A 27,495-nucleotide genomic window follows, 5' to 3' on the forward strand; every position below is an offset into this window, starting at 1 on the left:
ACCCCTAAATCTATAGAAATCTAGCTGCTTAATTGACATATACTAGCAGTAAAAATGGGTTCTCTATGTTCCTTCCTCCTCTTCTCTCTTTTGACTTTTGTGGTCAAAGGCCTGGATTTCGCAAATTGGTATTTCTTTGATTTTGGGGGACAGTGTACCATCATGGAAAAGATCAAGTTTAATAAATTGACCCATTAGTACCAGGTAAAATTATGTTGGTGATAAGATTAATCAAGCTGCACCTAACTCCCACTCCTGAAATACAGTGAAATTTCTAAAAATTCATTCCCTATCAAGCACATTTTTATATCACTTAAATTATGACATCTCAATTATTCTACCCATTAATCCCTTCATTAAGCAGGTGATACTTAGGATAAACTGACATATATTTCATTTTGGAGGAACTGTTTTTTTATGTCTTTTGGAGATGTTAGTGCTCATCTGTGAAGTAAATACAGTTAAGTGAACAGACAAGACGTCAGATCTCCATGCTGTCAGATGTTTGGCCTTGAGCAAGTCATTTAACCTCTCCAATTCTTGGTTCCTTCGTTAATGAAATAGGGATACTACACTACAACATTTGTCTTGCTCAGTTATTACAAGGATTATGGGATATTTGTATGTATACGAATATGTATATGTATATTTATACACACACACACAAGGCATGTAGAGGTAGCAATTCCCAAATGGTAAATGTGGGGTTAGGTAAGATTTTTTTCTTTTAATCCCAGGGATCACTAAATTTTCTAGGGCTTCAATTCAGACCACATGATTTTTTAAAATTATTTTTATTAACATATAATGCATTATTTGCCCCAGGGGAACAGCTCTGTGACTCATCACAGATGACCTGATTTTATATCCTCTCATTTTTCATAGAGCTCTTTTTCGTTTTAATGCTAATCCAGAGGAGCTCTTCCTCAGGAACATTCCTGTAGCCTTGTTCATCTAAGGAGAGGCAGGACACACACACCCAATTCCACCTTAGCCTCTACTGTTGTTTTCTCCTTCTAGCAGGTGAAAAAGCCACTCTTCCCCTCTCTGACATTTTCAGGAGTATATTCCATCTGTGGTGGACACATATACTGACCCTGATCCCTCTCCTGGGCATCTCAGCCTCGCTTTTACTTGCTGTCACTTTCTGCAAAGCTCTTTTTCGTCTTCAGAATCTCAACTGCCCAGGCTTGACTGGGGCAGTGGCCACTCCCTGCTTCATTGGCCCCTCTTTTCCAAACCTTCTATGCAGTTTCCTTCCTGTTCTCTGGATGGGGTCCAGTTAGAGAGGACATTTGGTAGAGCAGTTTAGCTCAGACAGTATGGCACTTCTTGGAGGTGGATCAGGTGTGTCCCAAGCTCACTCTTAATTCCTGGCCACACTCCCCATGCACGACCTTTGATGGCTGTTCTAGACCCTGCAGCTTGGGGTTTCCAGGCGGAAGTTTGAGTGTGAGTGCTTCAGGGAACAGGCCTGTCAACTGAGACTTCCTGAAGGAATATTTGAGTCAAACACTGAGACTGGACCAACTCCGTGTCTTTTCTCTATTCCTTGACCTGTTCAGTCCCCATCACTGCATGGAAGAGGCACCTGTACAAGCTTGTAAAGAGATCATCATCTTGCACGTGCCCAGGGAGATTTGGTGCCTGGTGCCTCCTTTCCTCTCGGAGGAGGCTAGAATTGGGGGTTGACAGACTTCTTCTGCGAGGGCCAGACAGCAGATATTTCAGGTTTCACTCTGCCGCTGTGGCCGAAAACCCTTGTAGACAGTATGTGAGTTGATGGGTGAGGATGTGTTCTAATGAGACTTATTGATAGACCCTGAAATTTGAATTTCATATACTTCTCATATGTTATGAAATATTCATCTTCTTTTGATTTTTTTCCCCAAGCCATTTGAAACCGTGAAAACCATTCTTGGCTTGCAAGTCATGCAGAAACAAACGGGACCAGATTTGGCCACCGGTTCACCCCTGCTTTGGAGAAATGACATTGTTTGGAGTGTTGGGGGCTCCTGTGACGTGATCTTAATGAAAAGCTTATTGGCTGTTAGTTCATCTGCTTAATCGTCCGCTCACACACCGAAATCGTAAGCCCCAGAGAGGTGCAACAGTGACAAAGAATGATGTAAAATCAAAGTTTAAAAGTCCAACAGAATAGAGACAAATCCAAGTCAAACAAGTCCTTAACTAGCAGGTCCCACAGCTGGATAAACTTCCTTCAAGAAAGCTTCATAAGAGATCATTGATTTCCGACACTGGGTATTTTTATTTAAACACGTGTGAATGAGGGGCGCCTGGGGGGCTCAGTCGGTTAAGCACCTGCTTTTGGCTCAGGTCATGACCTTGGGGTCCTGGAACTGAGCCCTGTGTCAGGCTCCCTGCTCAGCGGAGAGTCTGCTTCTCACTTTGCTCCTCCCTCCACTTGTGCTAGCTCCGTGGCTCTCAGATAAATATGTAAAATCTTTAAAAATGTGTGAATTGATAGAAGAGCAAAGGAAACTTTATGAGTCAGGGTGTTGCTGAAGAACACATGTAGACTTTTTTTGCTTAAATAGATGAATGTTTGACACTTTGTCTACTCAGAAAAGCATATCTCACAGAGGGTGAGTTATCTGAATCACCTTGAGGAGGAAACCAAGGTGACTCATGTCTCGCAGCTGGCCTAAAGGGGCTCGCTGTCCCAAGAGGTCAGAACTAAGGAAGAGTGCCCTACCTGATGTGTCAAGTAGTGAAGAGAATCAAGTCAGACTCTTTCAAAATAAAAAAGATGAATATAACAAAGCCAAGACAAGCTACCAAGCCAAAAGGCAGGAAGGGAGTCCCAACGGGAGGAAAATCAAGAATTTGGAGCTCGCTGTAAAGGAAACAGAAACAGAACACGAGCCAAGGGAGACGTTATTGGGAATTAATACTACTGAGTAAAAGGTCTACACATTGCTTTTATTGGTTAATTTGTGTGTGGAACTTAGTGTACTGTCCTGGTTAAACTATGCCAGCTGTAATACCAGTGTTGCAAGTGTCGTTAACCTTTGAACGATGCCGGGGTCAGCGGCTCTGACCCCTGTGCAGCTGAAGATCTTCGAGTAATTGTTAGCTTCCCGGCATAATATGACTCATATTATTCCTACATAGCTAAAGGCCTTTTTCCCCCTGAATAATATACAACAATATGTGAAATTATTCCAAACCCATAAATAAGGTTATGTCCTTCTGTGTGGCTGAAAAGTCAGGATAGATGTTGATATAAAACTGGGTCACTCAGGATCAAAGGAAATGATACTTGGGATCTGTTCATAATATAGTAATACCAGCTGCGAGTACTGGGGATGTCAGTAATAATATTACATTGATAATTAGAACACGTCAAACGTGGTGTTTGGTGTTGAGACACTGTTGGTGGTTTTAGATTGATAATGGTAGTAGCAAGACTGATTGCACTGAACGTGGACGAGGAACCTGCTAAATGTAAAGAAAAGAGAGTGAAATATACAGAAGCTGCCACGGGGACTAATTACTGGCTCAGGGCAGACATACTGTTGGTTCTGTGCCAGTACCTCTTTAATTATCGATGAGGCAAGTAGACCAAAGAATAATGGTAGAAGAAGCAAAAGTTGGTATTGTTTGTTTGAAGAAATGCTGTATCAGAGTCTGTGGTTATTCACGGTACTAATCAATTGCTGAAGCCCTCAATTCTAATGGATATTCCTGTGGGAAAAATTATTATGAACAAGGGAACAGTAACAATTATGTTAAAAATTTTATCATTTCTTTTTTAAAAAAAGATTTTACTTATTTATTTGAGTAAATTTTATCATTTCTTAACAAAGCTCCAGGTTGACCTAATTCAGCATGAGTAAGAAGAGTTAAGGAGGTTCCTCCCATTCTGGTTCAAGCACGGAACTGTAACCATGATGTGCCAGTGTCGTCATGGTTTGTTAATAGCAGGTGGTTTATGGAAACAGATGAAGTGGCTGAGTAAGAATTAGACTAAATCTAAAGACAGAGGTTGAATCCTGTTTTGACCAAGCCCTGTGGTGAATAACAGATTGAGCTGCGAATTCAAAAAAGGAGCTTTGGTTTTGTCACGCTTGCCCCATCTTTCTCCTCTAAACCTTGGAAAAGACCAAAGACAGTTGACTGGAGGATTTAGCTTAATTCAAGTGTTTGATTTGCATTTAGTTGATGTAAGATAGCCCACAATCTATATTTCAGGACCACAGAGCTTTAAAGGTGTTTCACCTACGTTAACCCAAATTCCTAGTCGGGAACTGAGGATTTTGGTGTTAGGGGAAGGACTGATGTTGATTCAGTGTTGAATGGACGTAAAAAAAATTACTTGGCTTATGTTTGCAAATTGTAATTTTATTTCTGTTATTTATTGACAGAAAGGGTAGTGAGGTAGAATAATAATTGTGTGTAGAACTATGGATTAAGTAGGGCTGGGGTAGTTTTAATGTTGGTATAATAATGCTGCTAGTTTTGGAAAATTATTCATTTCGGTAAAAAAAACAACAACAAACCAGTGAGTGTTAGGAGGCTTCCTAGGGATAATATAATCAGAAAAACCGTAGTAGTAATTATAGGTATTCTATTTCATGATTTCATGTGTATGGAAGTTTTGTGGTGGATGGCTGTAAATGAATAGTACACATGTAGTAAATGTTAATAGAATGTAAATGAGTAGGTTTAGAGCTGTGATGCTTGGTCTCTAAATCATGGCCAGTTGATGAATAGGCTAGAATTTTTATGGCTGTGCTTGGTTAAGCCCTCCTCATTCCCCTAATGATAATTGATACCATAGCAAGAATTAATATATTTAGATTAATTGATGGTGAAACTTGATATAAAACTGAAGGTGAAATTTGATATAAAAGTGATATGTAAGTTTTTGTCATGCCGATAGAATTGATCATTAATAGAATATCTGGTGTAACTTCTGGTACTCAAAGGCAGAATGGGGAAAATTCAGGTTTTTTAATAAAGGTGACTATAAGAATAAAGGGTGCTGTTGGATTGAAAACTTCAGTAGTTGTTCATTGACCATAATAGCTATGATGATAGCTATTAGGAAAAGTACAGATGTGGTGGAGAAATATTTAATGGTTACTTTAATGGGTCATGGGTTACAATTTTTAATTAAAATGGTAATATGGTTTATTATGTTTATCTTGAAACCAATTCAGATTATTAATTAGTGTGAGCTTAACATAATGATTATCATGCTTGTAATAATGGTAAGTGACATAATAATAAAGATAAAAGGATTTATTAGTATGGAAAGAATATAAACCACAAGGTATTGGTCTAATAGTTTATTTAGCTGACTTTAACATGGTGTGATATGATATTACAGAGATTTTAAATTTTGAGGATTGGGTTTAATCCTATAATTCTAGAAACAAGAGGGTTTAAATCTCTATTATTTATTCTATCAAAGTAATTCTTTTATTAGATATATTTTTAAAGTTTGTGGCAGGATACTTGCTTTAGTAACGGGAATTGACAAATATTATATGCATATGCTAGCATTAGTGATAAATTATTTTCATAAGAGATATGTAAAATGGTCATATCAGCATTGTGCTTATGATGCTAGGATTAAAAAAATAGAAGAAGGGTTATTTATTTATTTATTTATTATTTTGGGGGGGGATAAATTTTTATTTATTTTTTAAATTTCAGTGTTCCAGAATTCATTGTTTATGCACCATACCCAGTGCTCCATGCAGTCCGTGCCCTCCATAATACCCACATAATACCACCAGGTTCACCCAACCTCCCATCCCTGTCCCCTCCAAAACCCTCAGTTTGTTCTTCAGAGTCCACAGTCTCTCATGGTTCATCTCCCCCTCCGATTTCTCCCAACTCACTTCTCTTCTCCATCTCCCCATGTCTTCTGTGTTATTCCTTAAGCTCCACAAGTAAGTGAAACCATATGATAATTGACTTTTTCTGCTTGACTTATTTCACTCAGCTTAATCTCCTCCAGTCCCGTCCATGTTGATGCAAAAGTTGGGTATTCATCCTTTCTGATGGCTGAGTGATATTCCATTGTGTATATGAACCTCATCTTCTTTATCCAGTCGTCTGTTAAAGGGCATCTCCGCTCTTTCCACAATTTGGCTATTGTGGACATTGTGGCTATGAACATTGGGGTACAGATATTGATGGCTGATTTTAAGCTAAGTGTGGATTTGTAAATATTTACCCACTAAGGAAGGTTATTTCCTATGTCTCAAGAGCTGTACCTTTTTAGATTAACATCAAAATTTATGTAGGACTTATTACCTTTTTAGTTAATTTTAAAGCTGAACTGAAAATCTCTCTGGAGAGTCAACTATCCTTAGTTCATCAGGTTTTCACCTAAACTTATTGACCATCTCACTATTTTGCCAAATAGATGAATTTGTTACTTAATGTTTCTGAAAGTAACGCATCTGGTTTTGGGATATTTGACTTCAGTTTTCTTCATGAAATTGTTCTAGTTAATTAATTATGCAAAAGGTAAAAGGATAAACTTTGTTCTTTAATACTTTAAATACTTATTTCATCATTCTCTTCCAGTATTTTCTCCATAGTGCCCATTAAGATTTCTACTCCCTATATTTGTCTTTGTAAATACATCTTATTTCATTTGAATATAATTGTTAGGTGCAGTTAAGTTTTGATTGGCTTTAGTGCCAAGTGGTCATTTTAGGGGCAAATTGATATTTGAGGAGGGTGACAGTGTGTTCATGCCTCATGGGCTAATGAAATGAAACTCTCTATTCCCAAATTACTACTAACTCCTCCTTTGTCTTCAGTTTCATAACGGTTTTTGCACAATATTTAATGTTCTTAAAGTAGAATAAGTGGCCCATTTCTTCCCACCTCATAAGCTATACCTTGACCTAATATTTTTTTAGGACTTTATTTATTTATTTGACAGACAGAGATCACAAGTAGGCAGAGAGGCAGGCAGAGAGAGAGGGGAAGCCCGCTCCCCACTGAACAGAGAGCCGGATGAGGGGCTTGATCCCAGGACCCTGAGATCATGACCTGAGCCGAAGGCAGAGGCTTTTACCCACTGAGCCGCCCACATGCTCCCCCTTGACCTAATATTTTCATGCTAATATTTATGCCTACTATAATTCTGTTTGGGGGTTTGCTAAAGCTGGTGGTAGATAGTCTGGTTTAGCAAGAGGTGGTGAGGTTTATCTGGATTTATCAATCCCAGAACATGTTGCCAAGTCCTTTGAGTTTTGAGCTATTGCTAGTAGTATTCTGGTGAAAAAGTGGTTATATTAGTTATTTCGGTGTAGGGTTGGACATGGTGGGGTATCTAATCCCAGGTTTGATCTTAGCTACTGTGTAACCAGAAATGTTAGAGTCACCTTTGTAGGTTGTTTTGGTTTTAGTTGCAGCTTCTTAGAGTTTAATTAAAATTTAACTTTATTATGAAGTTATCTTAAACATGCTTTATACCAAAATTTTATTAATTTGTGTTAACTGCATCACTGGGGTGGCTGGTACAAAATTTATCAACTCTAAAAATAAATTAATGTAACTTAGTCTCATTTCCATTTAGAACCATTTTTATCACTGCTGTCTCCTGTGGGGGTGTGGTTAAGCAAGGCATAATGAAGTACTTCTTACTGAGCTTGAGACCTGCTCCTGTACCTTTACTGGTCTAGAAGGCATCTTCACTGGGATGCATATACTTGCATGTGTAATTTAATACAAGATTAATAGAAAGAGTGGGACCAAGCCTATGAGTTTATGGAGTTTTATAAGCTCCTCTAGGCATTTTCAGTGCCTTGCTTTAATTATTAAGCTACACTAACTAAATGAGATCTAGAGAAATTCCTCTCCATAAAAATCTTGAAATATTAAGTGCTATGCCAGTTTTGAAAGGGGTGAAATTAAACTTAATAAAAATTTAAAAAGGATTTCTAGCCCATGAAGCCTAATATTTAGAAAAAAATTAGTGCTTTTAAATTTTATTTAATTAGGAGTTGGGCTACAATATGTTTTAGTTGAAACTATAATGGCAGAAAATATATCAATTATGGAATAGTTAGGATTATTTAGGTCTTGTATGTGTTATAGAGTCTTATGTTGGGGGTTTGACAAGATAAACATATATTATACCCAACTAAAAGTCTACTGGGAGATGAGGAGGTTTGCTAAGCTAATTTCTTTTGCAGATAATATGTGTACAGATTTATAATGAAGTTTTTATATGTCCAATGAGCCTTGACCCATTAATACTTTACGGTTATAATGTTGGTAAATAATATTCAGTTGAAGATCAGCTACAAGTCACCTATGTTAGGACCTGTGATGGCCATAGCTGAGTCACAGTATCTCCCCAAATTAAAAAATACCATATGCGTGGTACCACCCTCATGTGTGAGCACAAGCTAGTCAGTCATTAGTCCACTGGGATGTCTTGTTTAAGGGAATGGATGGACAATTTTAGGTTGGATGGTCCTGAAGTAAGAACCAGATGCCAGGTATAGTTTCCCATTAACCGTTCCCCCACCCCATACACACATAGTATAGGGCCGGAGAGGAAAGAAGTGTATAACCTGTAGGTTGCTAGTTTCTCAAAGCTTGGTGATTAAGGGAAGATAATGGCTATGATAAACAGTGACAAGGGTTAATTTGATTAACTTGTGCTATGGATAATCAGTAATGTGATGTCCCATGTGATATTAATGATGATATGTGGTATAGACTATTCATGTGGTCTGTGGTTTTATGTATGCTACACCATCATATGTATTAAGTAAGTTGAAGAGTTTAATGTACATGCTTATGTGAATGGGGCAAATGGCTTAATGTATAATTGTATATAGTATTATGTATAATTAAATCAGTATTCACTAATAAAATAGTATGTTGTAGATCATATAATACATGATATATATAGTGGGTTAATATTTAATTTTGTCCCTCAATATTAAGTTAGCATATGACAATAATGATTCTTGTTCTCATATAACAATATAAGGAATAGTTTAAGTAGAATTTCAGCCCTGGGTGCTGATGGGGGAGCTGAGGGCTCCTTCCTTGATGGTCCTAGGGAGAAATTTGTCTCCATTTGTGGTTTGGAAGAGTAATAAATACACCACAAGGACTCATAATTTAAGAAGGTTACATTCAGTTAAACTTGTAAGTGGTATGATCACCAGGATAAGAAGAAAATATAGGTCAATTCTAGTTGGCCAATAATAATAAAGTCATGCTCAACTGATTGAGCCCCAATTCATGCTAGTTTTAAAAGTCCTGCTACTAGAATCCAGAATAAGCAGTGGCTTAGAGGTCATAATGTTATGTTTTTTTTGTCTTGACATATGAAGTCTTAGAGTAGTAGCTAAGAACAAGGTGAAACAGATTGGAGCTAAAACATCTTGTTTGGTGAGAGCGGGTGGGATTGTGTAAGCATGTCAGATTGTGTTAAATTATCCTACACATGTTTCCTACTGAGTGAGGTTACACATTGCTTCTTGGGTGATGACCCTAGAGGGCACTGCTGAATAATACAGTGGCTTATGTCTTCATGTGTTAAAGTCTTCTAAAGTGGCGCTGTGGAGAGAGTGCAGACTGCTGGCTTGCCCACAGCTGTAACTTGCTGCAGGTCAGCAGGGGTAGTGAGAGCAATGTCTACTCCACTAGACTTGCAGATCAAATCTACATCTGCCATTTGGTAAAAATGATGCATATCTTGTCCCATCAGTCTCTCTCACTCTTCTTGGGGGAGAAGCATGATCTGCTCCGGGTTTTGAGGACATTTTGGGTTTGGTTTTGTCTTCTAATTGATTTATAAGAGATGGGTTGGATAACTCTTGTGACACTATGTTGTCCTGTCTGGCAATTCTTTTTCTTTTTTTTTTTTAATTTTTTATTTTTTCAGCATAACAGTATTCATTATTTTTGCACCACACCCAGTGCTCCATGCAATCCATGCCCTCTCCAATACCCACCACCTGGATCCCCCAACCTCCCACCCCCCGCCCCTTCAAAACCCTCAGATTGTTTTTCAGAGTCCATAGTCTCTCATGGTTCACCTCCCCTTCCAATTTCCCTCAACTCCCTTCTCCTCTCCATCTCCCCTTGTCCTCCATGCTATTTGTTATGCTCCACAAATAAGTGAAAACATATGATAATTGACTCTCTCTGCTTGACTTATTTCACTCAGCATAATCTCTTCCAGTCCCGTCCATGTTGCTACAAAAGTTGGGTATTCATCCTTTCTGATGGAGGCATAATACTCCATAGTGTATATGGACCACATCTTCCTTATCCATTCGTCCGTTGAAGGGCATCTTGGTTCTTTCCACAGTTTGGCAACCGTGGCCATTGCTGCTATAAACATTGGGGTACAGATGGCCCTTCTTTTCACCACATCTGTATCTTTGGGGTAAATACCCACTAGTGCAATGGCAGGGTCATAGGGAAGCTCTATTTTTAATTTCTTGAGGAATCTCCACACTGTTCTCCAAAGTGGCTGCACCAACTTGCATTCCCATCAATAGTGTAAGAGGGTTCCCCTTTCTCCACATCCTCTCCAACACATGTTTCCTGTCTTGCTAATTTTGGCCATTCTAACTGGTGCAAGGTGGTATCTCAATGTGTTTTTTTTTTATTCTTTTTTTTTAATAATTTTATTTTTTATAAACATATATATATATATTTTTTTCCCCCCAGGGGTACAGGTCTGTGAATCTCCACGTTTACACACTTCACAGCACTCACCATAGCACATACCCACCCAATGTCCATAACCCCACCCCCCTCTCCCAAACCCCTCCCCCCATCAACCCTCAGTTTGTTTTGTGAGATTAAGAGTCACTTATGGTTTGTCTCCCTCCCAATCCCACCTTGTTTCATTCACTCTTCTCTTACCCCCTTAACCCCCATGTTGCATCTCCTCTCCCTCATATCAGGGAGATCATATGATAGTTGTCTTTCTCCGATTGACTTATTTCGCTAAGCATGATACCCTCTAGTTCCATCCACATCGTCGCAAATGGCAAGATTTCATTTCTTTTGATGGCTGCATAGTATTCCATTGTATATCTCTACCACATCTTCTTTATCCATTCATCTGTTGATGGACATCTAGGTTCTTTCCATAGTTTGGCTATTGTAGACATTGCTGCTATAAGCATTCGGGTGCACGTGCCCATTCGGATCACTACGTTTGTATATTTAGGGTAAATACCCAGCAGTGCAATTGCTGGGTCATAGGGTAGTTCTATTTTCAACATTTTGAGGAACCTCCATGCTGTTTTCCAGAGTGGTTGCACCAGCTTGCATTCCCACCAACAGTGTAGGAGGGTTCCCCTTTCTCCGCATCCTCGCCAGCATCTGTCATTTCCGGACTTGTTAATTTTAGCCATTCTGACTGATGTGAGGTGGTATCTCATTGTGGTTTTGATTTGTATTTCCCTGATGCCGAGTGATATGGAGCACTTTTTCATGTGTCTGTTGGCCATCTGGATGTCTTCTTTGCAGAAATGTCTGTTCATGTCTTCTGCCCATTTCTTGATTGGATTATTTGTTCTTTGGGTGTTGAGTTTGCTAAGTTCTTTATAGATTCTGGACACTAGCCCTTTATCTGATATGTCATTTGCAAATATCTTCTCCCATTCTGTCAGTTGTCTTTTGGTTTTGTGAACTATTTCCTTTGCTGTGCAAAAGCTTTTGATCTTGATAAAATCCCAATAGTTCATTTTTGCCCTTGCTTCCCTTGCCTTTGGTGATGTTCCTAGGAAGATGTTGCTGCGGCTGAGGTCGAAGAGGTTGCTGCCTGTGTTCTCCTCAAGGATTTTGATGGATTCCTTTCTCACATTGAGGTCCTTCATCCATTTTGAGTCTATTTTCGTGTGTGGTGTAAGGAAATGATCCAGTTTCATTTTTCTGCGTGTGGCTATCCAATTTTCCCCACACCATTTATTGAAGAGGCTGTCTTTTTTCCATTGGACATTCTTTCCTGCTTTCTTGAAGATTAGTTGACCATAGAGCTGAGGGTCTATTTCTGGGCTCTCTATTCTGTTCCATTGATCTATGTGCCTGTTTTTGTGCCAGTACCATGCTGTCTTGATGATGACAGCTTTGTAATAGAGCTTGAAGTCCGGGATTGTGATGCCACCAACTTTGGCTTTCTTTTTCAATATTCCTTTGGCTATTTGAGGTCTTTTCTGGTTCCATATAAATTTTAGGATTATTTGTTCCATTTCTTTGAAAAAAATGGATGGTACTTTGATAGGGATTGCATTAAATGTGTAGATTGCTTTAGGTAGCATAGACATTTTCACAATATTTATTCTTCCAATCCAGGAGCATGGAACATTTTTCCATTTCTTTGTGTCTTCCTCAATTTCTTTCATGAATACTTTATAGTTTTCTGTGTATAGATTCTTAGTCTCTTTGGTTAGGTTTATTCCTAGGTATCTTATAGTTTTGGGTGCAATTGTAAATGGGATGGACTCCTTAATTTCTCTTTCTTCTGTCTTGTTGTTGGTGTATAGAAATGCAACTGATTTCTGTGCATTTATTTTACATCCTGACACTTTACTGAATTCCTGTACAAGTTCTAGCAGTTTGGGAGTGGAGTCTTTTGGGTTTTCCACATATAGTATCATATCATCTGCGAAGAGTGATAGTTTGACTTCTTCTTTGCCAATTTGGATGCCTTTAATTTCCTTTTGTTGTCTGATTGCTTGAGGCTAGGACTTCTAGTACTATGTTGAATAGCAGTGGTGATAACGGACATCCCTGCCGTGTTCCTGACCTTAGCGGAAAAGCTTTCAGTTTTTCTCCATTGAGAATGATATTTGCGGTGGGTTTTTCATAGATGGCTTTGATAATATTGAGGTATGTGCCCTCTATCCCTACACTTTGAAGAGTTTTGACAGGAAGGAATGCTGTACTTTGTCAAATGCTTTTCCAGCATCTATTGAGAGTATGATATGGTTCTTGTTCTTTCTTTTATTAATGTGTTGTATCACATTGATTGATTTGCGGATGTTGAACCAACCTTGCAGCCCTGGAATAAATCCCACTTGGTCGTGGTGAATAATCCTTTTAATGTACTGTTGAATCCTATTGGCTAGTATTTTGGTGAGAATTTTTGCATCTGTGTTCATCAAGGATATTGGTCTGTAGTTCTCTTTTTTGATGGGATCCTTGTCTGGTTTTCGGATCAAGGTGATACTGATCTCATAAAATGAGTTTGGAAGTTTTCCTTCCATTTCTATTTTTTGGAAGAGTTTCAGGAGAATAGGAATTAGTTCTTCTTTAAATGTTTGGTAGAATTCCCCCGGGAAGCCGTCTGGCCCTGGGCTTTTGTTTGTTTGGAGGTTTTTGATGACGGTTTCAATCTCCTTACTGGTTATGGGTCTGTTCAGGCTTTCTATTTCTTCCTGGTTCAGTTGTGGTAGTTTATATGTATCTAGGAATGCATCCATTTCTTCCAGATTGTCAAATTTGTTGGTGTAGAGTTGCTCATAGTATGTTCTTATAATTGTCTGTATTTCTTTGGTGTTCGTTGTGATCTCTCCTCTTTCATTCATGATTTTATTTATTTGGGTCCTTTCTCTTTTCTTTTTGATAAGTCTGGCCAGGGGTTTATCAATCTTATTAATTCTTTCAAAGAACCAGCTCCTAGTTTCGTTGATTTGTTCTATTGTTTTTTTTGGTTTCTATTTCATTGATTTCTGCTCTGATCTTTATGATTTCTCTTCTCCTGCTGGGTTTAGGGTTTCTTTCTTATTCTTTCTCCAGCTCCTTTAGGTGTAGGGTTAGGTTGTGTACTTGAGACCTTTCTTGTTTCTTGAGAAAGGCTTGTACCGCTATATATTTTCCTCTCAGGACTGCCTTTGTTGTGTCCCACAGATTTTGAACCGTTGTGTTTTCATTATCATTTGTTTCCATGAATTTTTTCAATTCTTCTTTAATTTCCTGGTTGACCCATTCATTCTTTAGAAGGATGCTGTTTAGTCTCCATGCATTTGGGTTCTTTCCAAATTTCCTCTTGTGATTGAGTTCTAGCTTCAGAGCATTGTGGTCTGAAAATATGCAGGGAATGATCCCAATCTTTTGATACCAGTTGAGACCTGATTTAGGACCCAGGATGTGATCTATTCTGGAGAATGTTCCATGTGCACTAGAGAAGAATGTGTATTCTGTTGCTTTGGGACGAAATGTTCTGAATATATCTGTGATGTCCATCTGGTCCAGTGTGTCATTTAAGGCCTTTATTTCCTTGTTGATCTTTTGCTTGGATGATCTGTCCATTTCAGTGAGGGGAGTGTTCACGTCCCCTACTATTATTGTATTATTGTTGATGTGTTTCTTTGATTTTGTTATTAATTGGTTTATATAGTTGGCTGCTCCCACGTTAGGGGCATAGATATTTAAAATTGTTAGATCTTCTTGTTGGACAGATCCTTTGAGTATGATATAGTGTCCTTCCTCATAATCTCTTATTATAGTCTTTGGCTTAAAATCTAATTGACCTGATATAAGGATTGCCACTCCTGCTTCCTTCTGATGTCCATTAGCATGGTAAATTCTTTTCCACCCCCTCACTTTAAATCTGGAGGTGTCTTCGGGTTTAAAAGGAGTTTCTTGTAGGCAACATATAGATGGGTTTTGTTTTTTTATCCATTCTGATACCCTGTGTCTTTTGATTGGGGCATTTAGCCCATTAACATTCAGGGTAACTATTGAGAGATATGAATTTAGTGCCATTGTATTGCCTGTAAGGTGACTGTTATTGTATATTGTTTCTGTTCCTTTCTGATCTACTACTTTTAGGGTCTCTCTTTGCTTAGAGGACCCCTTTCAATATTTCCTGTAGAGCTGGTTTGGTGTTTGCAAATTCTTTCAGTTTTTGTTTGTCCTGGAAGCTTTTAATCTCTCCTTCTATTTTCAATGATAGCCTAGCTGGATATAGTATTCTTGGCTGCATGTTTTTCTCATTTAGTGCTCTGAATATATCATGCCAGCTCTTTCTGGCCTGCCAGGTCTCCGTGGATAAGTCTGCTGCCAATCTAATATTTTTACCATTGTATGTTATAGACTTCTTTTCCCGGGCTGCTTTCAGGATTTTCTCTTTGTCACTAAGACTTGTAAGTTTTACTATTAGGTGACAGGGTGTAGACCTATTCTTATTGATTTTGAAGGGGGTACTCTGAACCTCCTGGATTTTGATGCTTGTTCCCTTTGCCATATTGGGGAAATTCTCTCCAATAAGTCTCTCCAATATACCTTCTGCTCCCCTCTCTCTTTCTTCTTCTTCTGGAATCCCAATTATTCTAATGTTGTTTCGTCTTATGGTGTCACTTATCTCTCGAGTTCTCCCCTCGTGGTCCAGTAGCTGTTTGTCCCTCTTTTGCTCAACTTCTTTATTCTCTGTCATTTGGTCTTCTATATCGCTAATTCTTTCTTCTGCCTCATTTATCCTAGCAGTGAGAGCCTCCATTTTTGATTGCACCTCATTAATAGCTTTTTTGATTTCAACTTGGTTAGATTTTAGTTCTTTTATTTCCCCAGAAAGGGCTTTTATATCTCCCAAGAGGGTTTCTCTAATATCTTCCATGACATTTTCGAGCCCGGCTAGAACCTTGAGAATCATCATTCAGAACTCTAGATCTGACATATTACCAATGTCTGTATTGATTAGGTCCCTAGCCTTTGGTACTGCCTCTTGTTCTTTTATTTTTGTGGTGAATTTTTCTGCCTTGTCATTTTGTCCAGATAAGAGTATATGAAGGAGCAAGTAAAATACTAAAAGGGTGGCAACAACCCCAGGAAAATATGCTTTAACCAAATCAGAAGAGATCCCAAATCATGAGGGGGGAGAAAGGGGATAAAAAGAGGTTCAGAAAGAAAAAAAAAGTAACAATTAAAAAAAAAACAATAAAGAAAAAATATAAAAAGGAAATATATATGTATATATATATATATTAGATAAACTAGTTAAAAAAAAAACGTTAAAAAAGAAAAGGGTAAAAGTTAAAAAAATTTAGCAGAAGAAGAGAAAAAAAAATTGAAAAAGAAAAAAAAATTAAATTAACTGCAAGGCTAAAGAATCATGGGTAGAAAGCCATGAGCTCCGTGCTTTGCTTTCTCCTCCTCTGGAATTCCGCCGCTCTCCTTGGTATTGAAACTGCACTCCTTGGTAGGTGAACTTGGTCCTGGCTGGGTTTCTTGTTGATCTTCTGGGGGAGGGGCCTGTCGTAGTGATTCTCAAGTGTCTTTGCCCCAGGGGGAGTTGCACCGCCCTTACCCGGGGCCGGGCTGAGTAATCCGCTCGGGTTCGCTTTCGGGAGCTTTTGTTCCCTGAGCGCTTTCCGTAGAGTCGGGAGGACGGGAATGAAGATGGCGGCCGCCCAGTCTCCAGCCTGGAGGAGCTGAGAGCCCGGGGCCCCACTCCTCAGTGCGCCCTCAGAGAACAGCGCCCAATTACTCCCGTCACCCTGGCCTCCGGCCGCGCTCCGAGCTCACCGAGCCTGCGACCGGTTCAAGGTAACCCCGAGCTGTGAGCTCACTCCTCGGCTCCGTCTCTGTAGCCGGCTTCCCCGTTCTAATACCTGGGAGCTCTGCGACACTCAGACACCCCCGATCCTTCTGTGACCCTGCGGAACCTGAGGCCACGCTGACCCCGCGCGGGCTTCGCCCCGGTTAAGCCTCTGGAGCGATGTCCCTCAGCGGAACAGACTTTTAAAAGTCCTGATTTTGTGCTCCGTGGCTCCGCCGCTTGCCGGGAGCCGGCCCCTCCCCCCGCGGTCTATCTTCCCGTCGCTTTGGATTCACTTCTCCGTCAGTCCTACCTTTCAGAAAGTGGTTGATTTTCTGTTTCTAGAATTGCTGTTCTTCTTCTCTTCGATCCCCCGTTGGATTTGTAGGTGTTTGCAATCTTTAGATAAGCTATCGAGCTGATCTCCCGCTGCCTGAAGTAGTCTCAGCTGCTACTTCTCCGCCATCTTGACTCCTCCTTTAATGGCTCATTTGAGGGAGATCCCTTGTCTTAGGGGCTTTGATAGATTTTTTTTGGGGGGAGGGGAATTAAAGAGCCTTTTGGCCCTATTCAATTTCCAGATCCTATCAGCTGGAACTGCGTTGCTGCATAAGGGCTAGAAAAGATTTCCTGTGCTACTTTGGGATCCATGAGGAACCGGGATAGTAGTTTGGGGTTCACACTAGAAAAACTGGCCTTTTTGTTCACACAGTCCACATACTGTACCTGAGAGCAACGTGTCAGCCAGAAACACAGCTCAAGGCAAATCGGAAGCAAAGCAAGAGCCTCACTAGGTGTTGTTAGCTTGATATTCATGTCTGCGCTTTGAAACAATAATGTTTAAAATGTTTTTTCCACTTAGCATCTTAGAGTTTTAGAACTAGAAAGGACTTTAGGGAATCAAATTCTGAATGCTCTCACTGGCAGTTTGAGCAGGGTAATTCTTCAATGTGTGGGACTAGCCTAGTGATTCCTGTGGATTTAGCTTCCCTGGTTCCTGGTCAGTAAGAACCAGTGATGCCTCGGGGGCATTAAGAAAACAGAAAACTGTCCCCGTATGTCTCAGGATGCCCCTGTGTGGAAGTACCCCGTCGTGGTTTGCTGAGAACCACTTACAGATCAACCCACTTATTTTATTTTTGGGCAAAAAAAAAAATTGTGAAGAATATTAATAGATTTATTCAAATTGTAGTTGACTAATTCAACAGAAATATTTCATAATTGTTACGATGTGTCAGGTACTGAGTTAGTTGCTAAAGATACAAAGATTTGTAAGACACAGAGTACAGAGCCTAGCAGAGGAGACAGACAGATAGAAGGTGATTTCACTACTATACACACACACACACACACACACACACACACACACTCATTCACACACTACCCAGTGTGTTGAGTTGTAGGACATTAAATAAGCAAAATAGCAAATAGATAAGGTTCATGGAGCTGGTGGGAACTTATGACCAAGGAGAATGCACATGATGCCTTCCGCTTGTAGCTTCACCTCCATTCGTCCGCACTCTTCAATCGTTAATCTAGTAAATGAATGCCTGTTGGTGTCAGGTAATGTTCTGAGCATTAAGGATACATTCCCTCACGCAGCTTATATTCAAGTGGTCTTTGTTGTTACTTTCCCAGTTGTACTCCTCAATGACTGCCAACAGTGGTCTGTCTCTAAGATTTAGGATACCATCTGTGAGCGTTAAAATGAGTACCCTTCCATTTCACCATCCCTTCCAAACTCGGAATATCATCAAGGGAAGACCCAACACTTACTGGCCGAGGAGTAACACAGAAGACCCTTAGATGTTATCATTTAAAAACAAACAAACAAACAAACAAACAAAAACTTTGAAGTTGCTTGAGAAAGCTTAAAGTTTATGAAAATGCTACATGTAACGATGAAATTTTGTAGTGATGATGACAGATCACTCTGTAGTGATGGTTATCTACAGATCAATCAAGTGGGTTTGAAGATTATCATACATTTGTTTTTATGAAACTTTGTATGTTTGTGAACTAGTTTTTCTGGCTTGACTTCTGAAGGTGTTAAAAGAGATTCAAAGGTTCTTTGATCTTTGCATCAGAGAACAAGAAGTACCCTGATTAAGCACAGGAGTTAACATTTTCTGGTGGGATAAGAGTCTGTGGGAATACAATCATGGGTTAATAAGTTCTAGCAGAAAAGGGCTTTCTGTCTTGTGGAAAACAGGACATGCTTCACTTATCTAATACAGGCTCAACCAAACTTGTGGGATTTTGCCTGCTTTTGTCTTGCCTCTGGAAAACTTATATCCAGAAATAGTAAAGCTTACCCTCTGAATTGCTTATGATCAATTGCCTTGTTTGCTTTAAGAACCTTGTAACCTCCTGCTCTGCACTTAGTCCTCCGCGCTGCATGACGTATGTTACTTTATTACCTAAAGTCTTTGCATTAATAACCAGGAGAGTCAAGGAGCTCCCTCTCACCTCTCTTGAGTGATCAGTAGTGTCAAGTCATTATTTCTGCCGCTGTGGGTTTTGCTGGTTGAAGCCCGCAAGATAGTGGTCGAAGCCCACAAAAGTCAAAGTTGTGATGTGATGGCTTATGATGATGATGATGATGATGATGATGATATTCAGTTAGTCAACATATAGTACATCATTAGGTTTTGATGTAGTGTTCAACGATTCATTAGTTGTGTGTAACATCCAGTGCTCATTGTAACACGTGCCTTCCTTAATGCTATATGATGGCTATTTTATAGTAAAATGATTATTTTTCTTTTCATTCCAATAGGTTCCTTAGGCTCAAAGAAGCACCCACTTATTTTGACATCTTAGCTCTCACTGTACTGATTATCCATTGTCAAAAGAAAATTCAGAGATATTTACCTGATATGAATATTTCATTGAGTGAGAAACAAAGTAGTCTTGAACAGGGAGACTTCAAACCCAAAAGTGGTATGAAACTCAGAGGCGTTATGTTATGGGGGTGACTTATAAAGTGAAAATGAGGAAGTTGTTTAACCCTTACATTGATGATAGTGATAGTGTTTATTATAATAGAAGTTGCCAGATGGCAGGGGATTGGTTAAAAGTGATTATCTTATATCATTTTAGGAAGAGGATACATTTCATTTATGATTTTTAGAGACATTTACAAGGAAGAATCCAAGTTCAATTGCGTTTACATCTATGAACTAAGCTAGATTAAGTTTTACTTAAGTGGCTTAGCTCTTTGTCTGCTCTGGGGATCTTCAAGCCTGATCTCCATCTTATTTTATTTTGACACTGTCATGCCTTAGTTACCATTATCATTGTAATTGCATAATGATATTTCATTTCCAAAAACAGAGGATAGATTTTTTTCAGGGTGTAGGAGCCACGTTTTCTATTCTTCCCTTGGATTTTTCTTGACACAATTCCTAGCACAATGCCCAGTGCGAACACATATTCTTACCAGATTATTTACTGAGTGGTCTGAAGTTTTAGAAATAGGACCCAATTTTAGAATCAGAAACCTAGTACAGCAGAAGAGGCTATAAATAAAGATGATATCTTTAGCAGTCTTCCTTGAGTCAAGCCCATATAAAGTTATGAAACTTGGACAAATATTGTTGTACTTGTTCTCACTGTCCTTCACCTTCTTGATAATATCAACCGTTGTGACATCCTTGCTAAGGGGTTTGATCAGACCTGGGGAGGGGGGAAATGTCCAGTAAGAGAAATATTTTCTTTCCAATTGGAGGCTTTGTGTTTCTGGGAAATAAATCCATCTTTACAATAAAAAGCAAGCATTTATACATTTTGATTTACAATAAGAAATATATATTTGGTCTTCATCCTCATTCCTGACACAGGGTTCCTAAAACCCTTGAAATTTGTTAAGTGTTGAGAATGGTAAAGGTATCTTTTGTTATGTCAAGGAAGTGACTTTGGTTCTCCAGGCCCCCTAAGAATGGCAGGGAGTTGCAAGAGGAGCCAGCCATGGTGCTGAAGAGGGTTGGAACTTTCAGTCTTACCCTTCTGCCTCTTTGGAGGGGAGAGGGGCTGGACGTTCCTATCAAAAGCCAATGACTTAATGAATTCATGACTCCATCAAAGCCCGAAAGGACCGGGTTGGGGAGTTTCTGGGTTGGTGAAAAGTAGATATTTGTGAAGAGGGGCATGGAAGCCCCAACCCTTTCCCCATACCTTGCCCTATGCATCCCTTCCATCTGGCTGTTCCTGAGTTATAGCCTTTTAGAAAATAAATTGAACCCAAGGAGGGAGTCATAGGAACCTCCAAGCTATAGCTAGTTGGTCACAGGATCTTGTCACTGGCATCTGAAGTGGGTAAGGCAATAGCTTTGCTGGACTGAACTCTTAACCCATAGAATCTGATGCAATCTCTGGGTAGACAGTATCAGAATTGAATTGTAGGACTCCCAGCTGGTGTCCGGAGAATTGCTTGATGGTGTAGGGGGATGTGGGAATTGTTCTCAGAGCCATAATATTAATAAGAATGAGATAAATGAATAAACATTAGACAACATTTATGCACAGTCTCTATAATGAAAGTCAAAGTTACCAAACGGCAAACTTGTTAGTCTTTTTAGTGGTGTGTCAAACCAAAGAATTATCCAAAGACTGATAGATGAGCTGAAAGTCTAGATAGAAATCTACCTAGCACCAAGGTTCAACTTCCTTAGTCCTCAGGGCCAGGAATAAGACTTAAGAGATGCCTGTGGGTAATATGATGTTGTTCAAGATGTGGGCAGAAAAGAAAATGACGACCAAGAGGAAAAAACCGACGAAGAGTGATTTTGACTCCAACAGACCTGGTTTGAAACTCAGCTCCAGAGGGTATAAGCTGCATGAACTTGAGAAAGTTATTTGATTTCTAAATCCTTTTTTCAGGCAGAAAAACAGGGATGTAGACTGCTGCGGAAGGTGGCCGCAGGGAGAAATTAGCTGATGTACTTGGAACAGCAGCATATGTCACTCAGCAGAGAATACTTTTGGAACCACACTCGTTTAGCTCTAAAGCATGATCATTTGGAAAGAAAGCACAGCTGGTAGAGAAAATATGGGCACAAAAAATATGCTCTTCTGTTTAAGAGAAGCTTCCTTAGGTTAAGACAATGCATGTTGTAACTCTTGGTAGAAGTAAGCACGTAGCTTGAGAAATCAAGTGGTGAATCACTAAAAGTGGCTTTTATTTAATTGCTTATACCGAAGCCAAACCTGATCTGTTTTTCCCTGACACATGCATTTGAGCATTAAAGATTCTTAAACATCAGTGAACACCAAGAGTAACTTGAAAGGATTACGAAGCAACATAAAACAGTTTCCCATGAACAGGCATCATCCTAAGCCTGCTGGGTCAGAAATGAAGGGCGAAGTCCAGGAATTAATCACTTCCCTTGTAATAACTCACCTCACCCATTAGCTCCGGAAGGAAAGAAAGCAAAAACCTTCCCCAGGCATGAGAACTGCTGAGTTAAAGGACTGGCAAAGTCCAGCATATAAACTTGCCCAGACCACGCTAGATTGGGTACCCTTGGTTACTTACACAAGCTCTGGGTTCTGGCTACTTTGGTCAGCTCCTTAGTGGGGAGCAGCGGCACATTCATATAAACACCCTGCTTCATGTCTTTTCGGGTAGTGCTACTTCTATCTGTGCTTGACTTAGCTACACGGAAGGCCGTCTGGTTCTTACTCCAGAGTGTGGGGTTGAGATACTCTTAAATTCTTATGTGACTTGCATAAAGTCTAGAATAAAAAAAGTGCCTATGAGCTGTGAGTTTCTCTTTCGTGGGATGGGGCTATTAATCGTAGCAACTCGATAGAAATACGTTGTAGTAGTAAATTCCTACATTACATGACTATCTTCTATTCTAATCAAGATTCGGAAGCCTCGAATAGACAAAACTCAGGGTAACAGCATGAGTTCTATGATGTTGCCATCGAGATAGCTTAAACTATAAAACTACCCAGCACAGAGCCTGGCATAAACAGGCTGTTAGAAGTACTATTGCTTTCTCTCTTTCCCTCCTCATGGCAACTTTTCATGTTCAGCCCTGCTTGTTATTTTGCACTGTTACTATTATTGCTTGCATTATTATTTAATTTCCTGTTTGTCTTGTCTTTCCAATTACCCTTTAAACTCTTCAGAGGAAGGGAATACATGTTACATTCTGGTGACAACCCCGTGTCTAACATAGGACCTTGAAACAAAAAGTAGTCAATAAAAGTGTCTTTTGATGTAGGACAAAAACACCATGAAGAGTGTTAGAGAGTAGTTACAGGAGTTTGCAGTGAGCAAAGTGAAGTGTGTCAGAGTAGAGGAGAGTTCACGTTATGGGTGTTTAATCTCTTCCAACAGTTGGACTGTGGCTTCTGCAAAGTCCTATCTTCATCTCTCAAACTTCTTTCATCTAATCATTTAATTTGAATGCATATTTGAAAAACTTTAAATAATGGAAATAATCTTAAAAGATACAGTCCTTCAGGCTGGCTCCCCAGGGAGAGGTCAGGAGAGCTTTGAAGAGGACTTGGTGGGAAAGGGGTGGTGGTTAAGCAGGTAGAAGCCGGGATTTATTGGCACCAAAAGTCATGCTTCCTCATGGGTTGCATGTCCAGTTAGCATGTTAAATCTCTACCCTTGGGCATGATTTTTAGTGTTATAATGAGGGAGAAGTGGGTGAAAGTTCAGTGCTGGGGTCCATCTTGGTGCGGACTGGTTCGGTCTGGTCTTTGCCAGTCTTTGTAGTCAAGTCCCTTTTTTGGGTCAACAGTCTGCCTCTGCATTCCTGCAACATATGCTGCTCAATGGGTGTAGAGTTTTAGCTGTCAAAGAATGCTGGGTTTGGTGGTTAGGGTCAGAGGAACCTGAATCCAGCCCCAATTCTGTTTCAGCTGGATTTCAAAATCAGACTCCGGACCTCGTGTTCTATAGAAGAGTTCAGACAGATGAAATTTGGAATGTCTTGGATGTAGTACATGGGAATGAAGATCCCAAACTGAGGGCGTGAGGGTGTAGAAATGGGATTATGAGTAGTAAAATGACCATTCATAGCTACAAATGTATAACTGAACATGAGACATTCTGGACGAGATGAAGCTTTACCTGCGTTGGCTAGATCTGGTACTTACGGTGGAGAGTATGAATTAAGAATTGAGTGATTCCTGATGAACTGTAGAAGTTGCCCAAGCCTATGCAGAAGCCTGAGTCACCTGAACTAACACATGCTAAATGTGCTTTGCCTACAAATCACCTTAGTAAAGGATCATTGTGGATCCACCTGAATTATGTTTCAAGTGGTGTAGCTAACTTTGGGAGAAGGAAGCAAAGCAGTGAGGTCACCTGAGTTTTGGAGGCTCAAACCAAGAGATTAGGCAGCACTGATAAGGAAACCGAGGCACAGTCGTGGCCAGGAGGCTGTGCTCTTGAGTTCTCCAGCCCATCACACTTCTCCTCACCCTTGGAAACCCTAGTAGCCCTGTGTGCTTGCAACTCTGTAATTGGCATGATGGCTCCCAGAGGTTGAAGGAGGCCAATAATGGCCGTGTTGGTTTTTCCACTGTGGAGGGGAGATCGACATATTTGTAGAGGGACATCTGATTGTCGCTGCGGATTTTGAGGATGGCTTCCCCAAGGAAGAGTAAACAGAAGGACTAACCAGTGGCAAAGATGACAGCTTCAGTGTTTTCCTTCTTGGTGCCATCTTCAAAGGGCACTACTGTTTCTGTAAATGCCTTCAGATTTGACCTTGTAATAACATGATCTGAGAGAATGACGTTGGGAAAATCACTACTACTATGGGAAACTAATGAGCGAATTGTTTGTTGAAATTAAAGAGGTGACTAGGATTCTAGGATGTGTTGGCTCTTCATTCAAGTTTAAATTGTGCCTTATTCATCTAGCCTTTAGGTACAATATTTCACCATGCTGTTTAGAAAATGTGTTCTCTTTCCTAAAAAGATGAAGCCATGACTTCATAAAAGGGCGGGCATTTGGGCATTTTTTCTGGTAGTAGTATGTGTGAGTTGTATAGACGAAGCTGCCTCTGCTCTTGTGTCAGGTTACAGGCCCTGGTGGTGGTTGATGGCACTGTGGTGATGATGGGGCAGCCACCAGGAATGAAAGTGTGAGGAGGCAGGAGAATCTGTACCGTTAGCAAAGCCAAGAAAGTCAAGTGAGAGATGAAGTCCCAGGGGCATTTGGGTAAGGAGCTGAGCCTGCTGGGGTTCAGCTCCTTAAACACTCTCTTTCAGAGTCAGCCCCGTTGTAGGAAGGTCACCTTCTCCTCCTCCATGCAAAAGAATGGGCTAAATGCCAAGCCTTTCTACTTTGTTGCTATTAACGAAACTGACATAATTTCACTGTAAAAAGAAGAGTCCCTCATCAAGTATATTACAATTTATTGTCTTACTATTTATAAAATCTTTACTTGTCTTCCCTTAAATTGAATATATGTCAGTAGGCCAAAGTGCTTGTATATGTGGGGAAATCTCTCATGACTATGACTGTTAGGCATGTAATTAGGATAATGTTTTGTAATGGGGAAATCACAAGAGGGCATCATCTCCTTAGATGACCTTAATGCAGATTTCTAATCTGCAGCCCTCTGGCTCTGTCCTTGGTATCACTGTGCTGCGGGAAATAATAAAATATCGGATGGTTTGTGTTGATTTCTGGGAAGCAAGTGCTGGGGAAAGTGAAAACATCAGGTAAGTATACAATAAATCTTGGTTGGTACTAGTTCTGCTTTCTGACCTTCCTTGGTCCTCAGATCTTTGGTCCTAACCCATTTCTGGCTGTATACGTAGATGAAAGGCAGAGTGGCTGCAGGTACTTAATACACTTCTGTTCCCCATAGAGTTGCACTAGAAGGCTAAGGTTATGAAAGTAAAACATCTCTCTGACTCGTAACTGATAACTGTCTAGATTACAACAAAAGGTGACAGACCTTTTCTAGATATTGTCTTGGGGGTCTTTATCAGTTAGCAACCTGGTAAGCAAAGACATCAGCACAATGAAAAATAAAAATTACAATACCCAACTTTTGTATCAACATGGACAGGACTGGAGGAGATTATGCTGAGTGAGAAAGGTCAAGCAGAGAGAGTCAATTATCATATGGTTTCACTTGTGGAGCATAAGGAATAACACAGAGGACATGGGGAGATGGAGAGGAGAAGGCAGTTGGGGGAAATTGGAGTGGGAGATGAACCATGAGAGACTGTGGACTCTGAGAAACACACTGAGGGTTTTGGAAGGGAGAGGGGTCGGGGGATGGGTGAGCCTGGTGGTGGGTATTAAGGAGGGCACGTATTGCATGGAGCACTGGTGCATAAACCATGAATTCTGGAACACTGAAAAGGAATTAAAAAAAAAAAAACTTCAACAAACGAACAAAAAATCACAATAAAGTTCAAACTGGAGAAATATTCATTTAGTAGACTTGAATCTCCCCACTAGCTATGTACCTGACCATGAGCAAGTCTCTAGATATCAGAGTCCTCATTCATCTCAGTGTAGCTCACCCTGTTGTTGTAACGGGAGGTATTACACAGAAGGCCTCTGGACATGGAGAGGCACTAGGGATGGTGCAGTGGAATTAACCTGAGGAGTCTCTACATGGAGTTCTGGGATCTTTCTATGACCAGGTGTGGAAGAACCATCTGAGACATTACTTCTGGGTGTTTTAAACGCTCTCTTTATAGGAATGTGACCTTGAGCATGAACTTGAACATAAAACAGCTTGGGTCCGTATTGAAGGAAAATGGATGGAAAGATAGATGGATGAAAAATAGATGGAAAGAAGCTTGGGAATAAAAAAAGTCAGTAAAAACGTGAACATGTGCGAGATACTGAAGTCAACCTTAGAAAACACTGCCAGATTTTTCATGTTAGCGATACATAGATCTGCAGTAATGCAGAGTGAATGCTTACAAATGAATCTTTTTTCTCGGTTGAGAAGGTAAATTTGTACTGTGAAAAATAGGAGTGAGTCATAAAATATCACACGCACCATCTAAACCTCCTCCAAGTTGGCAGCTAAGCTTTCCTGACTTTCTCCTCTGCTTCAAACGTGATGGCCGAGTTAAGTTCTATCATTTTGACAGCTTGAAGTTGATAGTGGTACAAGAGAGAAAAGTGATTCCTATGTGATTGCCTCACGAAACTGCACACAAGGAGCCAACAAACAGAAGCATGAAAGATTTTTTATGAGTTTAAGAAGAAGCAAAGAGTTGGGAAAAAGCCGAAAAGGATGGTGAGGCCTGATGGGATGTGCCAGGGACTCCTGGAATCCTCCTCAAAATCCTACACGGTTGATACCTGGTGGGATAGGGTTCCACCTTGGCCCTACAGAACAGCTTGAGGGCTGTTGCCCAGCCCGTATCTGCTTCACATGCACACACACAACTGCTGCTCAACCCCCGGGGGTAGGTTTTAGTTTTCAAGCTTGACCCATAACTTTCCTGAGATCTTATAATATCCTCTCAAGAAACAAGGAAACTACATATTTTTTTATTTGTCCCTGATGATTTTATTTTTTAAATTTTGGTATTAAGTTTTCTATTGTAATCCTGCCGTAGCTAACATTCAGTGTTTTATTAGCTTCAGGCATACAATACAGTGTAGAAACCTACATAATTTTAATAGTGCTGGATAGGATACGGTTTTATATTAAAGCTCCCAAAACAAAATAAATAAATGTAAAACTTTGTATTAAAACATGAACACAAATTCTGTTTTTATTTTTATGCTTGGCTATAGATTAGAAATAACCATCTTGATAACACCTTTTTCCTTTTCTCCTGCCACTTCTGCTACCTCCTCCCTCTGAGAGAAACAGAACACAGGAGTTTTGGAATCAAATAGATTCCAAATCAAATAGATTGGGGGTGATAAAGGGACTAGAAGCAAATGTTTATGGATCTGGAACATGGCGTTGAGCAGCTTCTTGGATGATGGCATTTATTTTTTCTGTGATATAGGGAGCAAA

General features: G+C 39.9%; 1 long non-coding RNA gene across 1 annotated transcript in view; it reads left to right on the forward strand.

Annotated features, from left to right (window-relative positions):
* Positions 1–27,495, forward strand: part of LOC116870834 — a 103,727-nt gene that overhangs the window by 73,254 nt on the left and 2,978 nt on the right. The window lies entirely within an intron of this gene.

This window comes from Lontra canadensis, unplaced genomic scaffold (genome assembly GCF_010015895.1).
Source record: "Lontra canadensis isolate GAN:19392208 unplaced genomic scaffold, GSC_riverotter_1.0 scaffold24, whole genome shotgun sequence".
Classification (NCBI taxonomy): Eukaryota; Metazoa; Chordata; class Mammalia; order Carnivora; family Mustelidae; genus Lontra; species Lontra canadensis.